Source organism: Carlito syrichta, unplaced genomic scaffold (assembly GCF_000164805.1).
Source record: "Carlito syrichta isolate Samal-C Ts95f unplaced genomic scaffold, Tarsius_syrichta-2.0.1 Scaffold92608, whole genome shotgun sequence".
Taxonomy (NCBI): domain Eukaryota; kingdom Metazoa; phylum Chordata; class Mammalia; order Primates; family Tarsiidae; genus Carlito; species Carlito syrichta.
In genome coordinates, this window is record NW_007036704.1 from 354,607 (window position 1) to 364,165 (window position 9,559).

Sequence of the window (9,559 nt, forward strand, 5' to 3'; positions counted from 1 at the left end):
TAGAGTGAGACTCCAACTCAAAAAAAAAAAAAAAAGAAAAGAAAATATGCCATGTTTATTCATCTTATCATTCCTAGCTCATTTCAGAGCAACTGGAACACAGTAGACACTGAGTAAAGATCTGTTGAGTAAATGATACATCAATTGAATACTGTTTTGAGTTTTCTTTAAATAATCTTTTTTCCTTTTCTGCAATTCTACAGGGGTTCAGCATGACGTTATAAAAAGGCATGATTCTGGCTGGTAGACTGCAGACTCCTCAATAACAAGGAAACATCAAACAAACAAAAATAGTAAACATTGAATTTCAATGGACTGTATTCATTAAAAATGTAAATATTCAGGCAGGGGTGGGTGGCTCAGCCTGTAATCCTAGCATTTTAGGAGGCGAGTGAATTGCCTGATCCCATGGGTTCAAGACAGCTCAGGCAACTTGGTGAGACCTCATCTCTACAATAAATCAAAAATGAGCCAGGCATGGTAGCGCATGCCTGTGATTCTGGCTACTTGAAAGGCTGAGGTGAAAGGATCTCTGGAGCCCAGTAGGTCGAGGCTGCGGTGGCCGGGAGCATGCCACCGCACTCCAGTCTGGACGACAGGGTGAGACTCCAACTCAAGAAACAAAAACAAAAACATAAATATCATAAAAGACAAAGGCTGTGGGAATCTGCCATATAAAAAGAGGATAAAGGGACATGCAACTCATGCAATACCTGATGCTAAGCTGAATCTTGTACTGGAGAAAGAGAAATGTTATAAAGGATATTATTAGCTCAACTGATGAAAATTGGATCACAGAAGATGGATTAGATAAACATATTATATCAGAGAGAATGTACTAAGCAGATAATGTACTGTGGTCATGTAAAAGAACATCCCTATTCTTAGGAAACAGATACTGAAATATTTTTAGGGGTAAAAGGTCATGATATATGTGACTTACCTCAAATGGTTCAGAAAAAAAGGTATATATGGATGTATGGATGTGTAGATACATGTGTGTAAATATACATATACATAATAGTTGTATATATTTGTTATAAACTGAATTGTGTCCCTCCCAAATTCATATGCTGAAGTCCTAATCCCTAGGACCTCAGAATGTGACTATTTAGAGATCGGGTCTTTAAAGAGGTAATTGGGTTAAAATTACATCACTAGGGTGGTTCCCAATCACCCTAAGGAGACTGCTATAACTAGTCTCCTTATAAGAGAAAACTAGATGCCGGGCTCGGTGGCTCAACCTCTATCCCGGCACTTTGGGAGGCCGAGGTAAGAGGATTGCCTGAGCCCAGGGGTTCAAAACCAGCCTGGGCAACTTGGTGAGACCTTGTCTCTACCATAAATCACAAAAACTAGCCAGGCATGGTGGTGTGCATCTGTAGTTCCGGCTTCTTGGAAGGCGGAGGCAGAAGGATTGTCTGAGTCCAGCAGGTCGATGCTGGTGTGGGTGTGAGCATGCCACTGCCCTCCAACCTGGGTGTCAAGAGTGAGACTCCAACTCAAAAAAAAAAAAAAAAGATTGGACACACACACACACAGAGGAAACACCCCATGAAGTCAAGAGACAGACTTCCACATGCTAAGGAAAAAGGCCTCAGAGGAAGCCAACCCTACTGACACTTTGATCTTGGACCTCCAGCTTCCAGAGTTGTGAGAAAATAAATGTCATTTAAGCCACCCAGTTGTGTACCTTGTTAGGGTAGCCGTAACATATCAAATGCACACTCAAACACACGCATATGGTATAGATACAACATATACACACATGCACATATACACTTTATATATATAATGTAGATGAAAACAGATGAAGTGAGAGGTTTAGAGATAATCTGGATGAGAATATATGGGTATTCCTTGTACTATTTTTTTTTGAGTCAGAGTCTCACTCTAACCCAAGCTGGAGTGCAGTGGCATGCTCATGGCCACCCAGCTTCGACCTGCTGAGCTCCTGCAATCCTTCCACCTCAGCCTTCCAAGTGACTGGAACTACAGGTGCATGCCACCATGCCTGGTGAATTTTTTGATTTATTGTAGAGATGGGGTCTCACCAAGTTGCCTGGGCTGGTCTCAAACCTGTGGGCTCAGGCAGTCCACTCACCTCGGCCTCCCAAAGTGCTGGGATGACAGGCTGAGCCACTGAGCCTGGCCTTCTTGTACTATTTTTATTTCATAACCTTGTAATTTTGAAATTACTTCCACATTTAACATTTACAATGCATAAGTGGCATAATTAAAAAATATATGTATACCATAGTCACAAATACAAATAAAACCTAAAATTAAAAATGACAAAATGGTTGCCTTGGGATGAAGGACTTTTTTCCCTTCAAACATCCAACTTTCTGTGATGTTATTTTATTGCTTTTTACATTGCTTTTTTAATAAATTAAAAGTAGCTATCATTTATTGAGTTTAGTATGTAGCAAAGACGAACTAAGCACTTTGTCTATTTTATCCTATTTCTCTCTCTCTCTCTTTTTTTTTTTTTTTTAGCAAAACAAGCAAGTAGCTTCATTAAGCAAAGAGTACACTCTCAAGAGGGGAGAGCGGACAGAAATAATCTATTTCTTACAAGAACTTTTCAGTGTAGACATCGTTATGCTCCCTTAAATAAGAAAACTGAGGCTCAGAAAGTCAAAATAAATAGGTAGCCTAAGGCTACATCTAATAGAAATTATACCAGAATGAAGTGATAGAAGCCAGAAGCAAGCCTTGGCATGCTGTGAGTGACCCTCACTCAGTACATCTGTCCCCATCATGCCCAGGGCTCTCCTTTTCTACCTTAGATGTGCATAATTTCTCTCACATACCCTTGTTTTTGACGTTTATTTTACTTCTAACCTCATAGCTAAATATTTGTATGCATTCTTTTTTTTCCCTTTGAATTGGAGTCTCATTCTGTCACCCAGGCTGGAGTGCAGTGGCACACTCATGGCCACCCCAGCATCAACCTGTTGGGCTCTGGCAATCCTTCTATCCTTCCACCTCAGCCTTCCAAGTAGCTGGAACTACAGACGCACACTACCATGCCCGGGTATGTATGCAGTCTTAATTTGTTCCTTAGTATAAATTCCCAGAAGAAAAATATTGGTCAAAGAGTATGTTTTGAGGCTTTTGGTATATGTTTCAAGATTGCCCTCCCGGAATGTTGTATCAATTCACACTCCCACTGGCAGCTTAAGAGGGAATCAATTTTCTCAAGCCCTAAAGTTAATTTGTTTGTTTTTTTGAGTCGGAGTCTCTCTGTCACCCAGGCTGGAGTGCAGTGACATGCTCACGGCCACCGCAGTCTCGACCTGCTGGGCTCAGACAATCCTACTGCCTTAGCATTCCAAGCAGCTGGAACTAAAGGCATGCACCACCACACTGGCTAAATTTGGATTTATTGTAGAGACAAGGTCTTGCCAATTTGCCCAGGCTGGTCTCAAACACATGGGCTCAGGCGATCCTCTCGCCTTTGCCTCCCAAAGTGCTGGGATTACAGGCATGAGCCATTACACCCGGCTAAGCCCTAAAGTATTAAAGGCTTCCAGTCTCTTTGTCAGCCCCGTGGTAGGATTTTATGACAGTTTCTCATAAGCACAAAGTCTTATGAGCAGTACAATTCTCAACATAATGTTTCTCAGCACAGACCTTACACCTTTACTCAGCGTTCCAGATCTTGGCAATTTGACTCTATTCATGAAATTGCTTGTACTCACTGAATTGCAAAAAAAGATAATTAACACGAACAAAACAAAATTATACAGAAAGGAGTCTTCTGTACCCTGAAATTATTTTGGAGTTTGTGATTTCTTTAAAAATGATCATCATGACATCATGATTCCCTACAGCAAGCAAGAATGTGAAGCACTTTGGGGTTGGAGATGCTGTCTTTGACAGACACGAGCATGATGAAACTGAAGGACACAGAGATAATCTCCATGTTCAGCAGCATGGTTTTGCTGTGTTACATTCTGTCTCCAGTTTTCATCAGGGCCACCTTCATCAAGCCTTCAGTGGTGCTCTTGAGATCTTAGTCATGAAGTCCAAAGCTGACAGAAGGAAGTCTTCCCAGGCCCAGCCTGGTGTTCTGGTTTGACTGTGTGACTTTGCTTGGAGCTCTGGCATCAACCCAGACAGTGACTGGCATCTGTTTGACAAGCAGCATGTCTCCAATCTCAATCAATCCTTCCTGGAAAATATGAAGTCCACTTCACCCTGGTTATGAGGCCACAGTTTGTCCAGACCCAGGCTGTTTTCCATGGGTTTGCCTGTCATGGTGTTCTTGCCCATCAGCACCAAAACCTTCCCCTAGGCCTAGAGGAAAATGTGCATCTGCTGCAACTTCTTGGAGGCCACAACTTCTCCTTCCATAATAAAATATTTTGGCTAAATCTTTCTAAAATTGGATGAATTTTAAAGAGGAGGTGACCACCATGCTGTTCTGTCTTCTCTGGACATCATGTCAATACACGAGCATTAACGCATGAGCTCTAAAGATGATGTCATACTCACAAGAAATGAAGGAGAAGAAATGAATTTTTTAGGATTCTCCATTATAGACTTGCATGCCTGGAACCATATCACTGTTACCATTCTAGAGAAAGGAGAGGATTAATACTACCTTGAAATTAAGGGTAGTCCTGACCAAATAGAAGGAAAGAGAAAGAATAGAAAAAACAGCCAGGCATGGTGGCCCATGCCCATAATCCCTGCACTTTAGGAAGTCGAGGCAGGCAGATTGCTTGAGCCCAGGAGTTTGAGACCAGCCTGGGCAACATAGCAAAACCTGGTCTCTAAAAAAAAAAAATGTAGCTGGACATGGTGGCACACGCCTATAGTGCCAGCTATTCAGGAAGCTGAGGCAAGAGAATCACCTGACCCAGGAGGTGAGGCTACCATGAGCCGTGATTGTTGTGATCATGCTACAGCACTCTAGCCTGGGCAACAGAGTGAGACCCTGACTCAAAAAAAGAAAGAAAGAAAAAGAAAAAAAAACCTCAGGTTCTTGGAGGGAGGGAGGGAGTGTGGGAGGGGGAGAGTGATGGGAGCATGCTGTAGCAGAAATATACAGATAAGCCGGCTCGGTGGCTCAACCTGTACTCCCGCGCCTTTGGGAGCCTGAGGTGAGTGGATTGCCTGAGCCCGCGGGTTTGAGACCCGCCTGGGCAGGCGAAACCTCATCTCTACAGTAAATCAAAAAATCAGCCGGGTGTGGTAGTGCATGCCTGTAGTTCCAGCTACTTGGAAGGCTGAGGCGGAAGGATCGCCGGAGCCCAGCAGGTCGATGCTGCGGTGGCCGGGAGCGGCCACTGCACTCCAGTCTGGGAGACAGAGTGAGACGCCAACTCAAAAAAAAAAAAAAGAAAGAAATATACAGATAGGTGTTATAGCAGCGGTCCCCAGCATTTTTCGCATCAGGCACCGTTTCATTGAAAGCAGTTTTCCACAGATGGGGGTGGGGGGATGGTTTCAGGATGATTCAAGTGCATTACAATTATTGTGCACTTTATTTCCATTATTATTACGTTGTAATATACAATGAAATAATTAAACAACTCACCATAATGTAGAATCAGTAGGATCCCTGAGCTTATTTTCTTGCAACTAGACAGTCCCATCTGGGAGTGATGGGAGACTGACACCGGAAGTGTGTTGCTCATATCCAGTCTACTCTGTAATTTCATTTTGGGTTGCTGTCACTGTAGAAAACCTTGCTTCACAAAGATAGGATGTTGGGAATGGAAGCAGGCTTTTCAGTGCTGATCTGACAGGAGTTGGAGCTCAGGCGGTGATGCAAGCCATGGGGAGCGGCTGTAAATACAGATGAAACCTCCCTCGCTCACCTGCTGCTCACCTCCTGCTGTGTGACCCAGTTCCTAATGGGCCACTGATCAGTACCAGGGATTGGGGACCCCTGTGTTATAAAATCCAAGGACACTGGCGCCAGCAGTCCACTTCCCTGGAGAAGGCAGTAACCTCTTGCGAAGCCTGCCTTTAGTTTAGTGCCACATTAGTCCAATGTGGAATAGAAGTAAATTCCACCATTCTGGAGGATATGGCTGGAGGTGTAAGGAGAGAAGTTTCCAAGACATAAGAGAACCGAATCCAAAGATAAAAGGGGCACTCTATGTTCTAGGAAATACTGTAACAGTAGATACTAGGACATATCTTGGATAAATGATTGCATTTTAGGACCTAAAAACGAGGGCAAAGGGAGAGTTCCAAGTAGAAAAATGAGATCACCCTGAGCCCAGTATGTCGAGGCTGCAGTGGCCAGGAGCGTGCCACTGCAGTCCAGCCTGGGCAACAGAGTGAGACTCCAACTCAAAAAAAAGAAAAATGAAATCACTTATAAGGTAGAAAAATCAATCTGGCCTCAGGTATTTCACGTTTCCATTTTTATAAAACCATTTCTTTTTAGCCATTTACCCATCCAAAATTCTATCTAAACACATATAGATAAATATTACATCTGGGGTGAGGTTCATGTCGTAATTTATTTTGACGTTTTATTTTTATTTTCTTAGAGATGGTATCTCTCTATGTTGCCCAGGTTACAGTGCAGTGGCTATTCAGAGTTCAGAGGCATGACTCATAGCGTGCTACAACCTAGAACTCCTGGACTTAAGCAGTCCTCCCTCCTCAACCTCCTGAGTAGCTGGGACTACAGGCATTTGATGTTGCACCTGGCTGTTCATGAGGATTCACAGTGGCAATTCTGAGTAGAAGAATTTTGGATGACTTTTATGCTTTATTCCTTGTGACTTTGTTTTGTCTTGATGTTTTCATATTGTTTCTGTTGTTAACACTACTATGGTGAAAAATTTTGAGAATTATTTATACTTGAGTGAATAGTCAGTTTGCAGAAATTTTTTGTTTATATTCTTTAAAAATAGAAAAGAAGGAACATCTAAAAATACTTTTAAAAGATATTGCTTTTTGTCTGGGAAACAACAGAAAAAAGGAACAAAGTTTTGCAGAAAGCCTGACTGCCGATAACCATGTTACACATTTTAGTCTGGTTTAGTCAGCTTCTGCTGTGGTAACAAACAGTCCCAGCTTCTCAGTGGCTTCCATCATGAACAAATGTTTCTTGGTCTTAAGGGCTGGGGGTTAGCTTTGGATCTACTGGGCTCTGCTGGTACCACATGTCATCTCTTTTCAAGAATCCACACTGAAAAAGTAACCTTTGCCTGGGCTCGGTGGCCCAAGCCTGCAATCCCAGCACTTTGGGAGGCCAAGGCAAGAGGATTGCTTAAGCTCAGGGGTTCGAGACCAGGCTAGGCAGCTTAGTGAGACCTCGTCGCTACAATAAATCAAAAAATAAGCAGGGTGTGGTAGCGCATGCCTGTAGTTCCAGCTACTTGGAAGGCTAAGGTGGAAGGGTCATTTGAGCCCAGCAGGTTGAGGCTGTGGTGGCTGTGAGTGTACCACTGCGCTCCAGTCTGGGTGACAGAGTGAGACTCCAACTAAAAAAGAAACTCCAAAAAAACAGAAACAAAAAAATAACCTTTAATGATATTGGGTTGGAGAAAATAGCCCACAGGTAAGCATGAGAAAGGCAGGGCAGAAATGACTAGGTTTGAACAAATACTGGAATGTACCACTTGGGCCCTGAGTCCATACTGTCTTGTCCTCTTTCTTTATTTACATCACATGTTTAACTTTTGCCCTTCTATGAAACTATAAACTTCTTGAGGGTAGGCATTAGAGCTTTGGATTCCAGCTTTCATTTACTATTTTCTACATGATGACAAAGGGCTAGAAATCCCTTGATGGAGCATAAGGGGAAGGGACTCAAGAGACAGAAATGCCAGATTTGATCTGTGAACGATGTCTCCAGTGGGGCCCAGAATTTTTCAGAGGGATTTACTAATGATACCATCCAGCTCACAATGCTGGTGACAAGAGTGACCTATCAAGCAGGCTTTCTGATCTCTGTGGGGATGGGAGGAGTCCTGGGTGGACATCATGGGTGGTAGCAGTTCTCTGCCAGGAGGAAAGCCCAGATGGCTCTGATATGAGGCAGCAGTCCAAAGGTGATAAATAGACCCCAGGGAATGGTGAATTCACAGATAACTCTGGCTGTGATTCATCACAGGTTCCCAGGAATATAAGCAATGGGCATAGTACTAAGAGAGCATGTCCTACCCTCCCCAACTCTATGTTTAGTAAGCAAAGGATGGAATGAAGCCACCATGCTAGATAGGCATGATCACAGGCAGGTGTTTGTTGGCTCACCCAGAGCTTCTTGATAGAAGGAGAGGCAGAGTTCCTTGAGGAAAGAGGCTGTAGTGCTATCAAATATAGATAGTGCATAGCTGGACGTGGTAGTGCGTTCCTGTAGTCCCAGCTACTAAGAGGACTGAAGTAGGAGGGTTTCCTGAACCCAGGAGTTGGAGGTTGCAGTGAGCTATGATGGCACTTGTGAATAGCCCATGCACTCCAGCCTGTGCAACATACCAAGATCCCATTTCAAAAGAAGAAAAGAAAAATATGGAACCTTCTTTCTGGACTTCTCTGCAGCCACTCCTCTAGTAACGGTGTTCTCCAAACCTTTTAGAGCCTATTGGAAACTGGCTGTAAGCAAAACTGGAGCCTGCAGGAATGCCAATTCCATCTGCTAGCATGGAGGCTTATTGGGACCAACTGGCCTCAGGTGGTCCTTCTTCCTTGCCTTCCAAGTAACTGGAAGCATGTGATATGTGGGATGTTTACCTTGGTTTGTCTCATGGTAGGCTCAATGAGGCTCTAAGCTCATCCTGTGATAGTACTCATCCTGTGATTATTGGAATGTGTGGCCTTATCAAAATCCAGAATTTGGCTGGGTACAATAGTTCACGCCTGTAATCCCAGTACTTTGGGAAGCCAAGGCAGGAGGATTGCTTAAAGCCAAGAGTTCGAGACTAGCCTTGGCAACAAAGTGAAACTCAATCTCTACAAAAATGGAAGGAAGGGAAGGGAAGGGAGGAAGAAAGGAAGGGAGGTAGGAAGGGAGGGAGGGAGGGAGGGAAGGAAGGAAGGAAGGAAGGAAGGAAGGAAGGAAGGAAGGAAGGAAGGAAGGAGGATTATTTGGGTATGGTGGCGCATGCCTGTAGTCCCAGCTATTCAGGAAACTGAGGAAGAAGGATCACCTGAGCCCACCAGTTTAAGGCTGTGATTGTGCCACTGCACTCGAGTAACACCCTGTTTATAAAAAAAAAAGACCGGGCGCAGTGGCTCAGTCTGTAATCCCGGCACTTTGGGAGGCCAAGGCGAGAGGATTGCCTGAGCTTGGGGATTCAAGACCAGCCCAGGCAACGTGGTGAGACCTTGTTTCTACAATAAATCACAAAAATTAGCCAGGCCTGGTGATGTGGGTCTGTAGTTCCAGCTCCTTGGAAGGCTGAGGCGGAAGGATCACCTGTGCCCAGCAGGTCGAGGCTGTGGTGGCTGTGAGTGTGCCACTGCACTCCAGCCCGGGGCCAGTGAGACTCCAACTCGAAAGAAAGAAGGAAAGAAAGAAAGAGAGAGAGAGAGAGAGAGGGAGGGAGGAAGGAAGGGAGGGCAGAGAAGGTGGGGGGGGGGC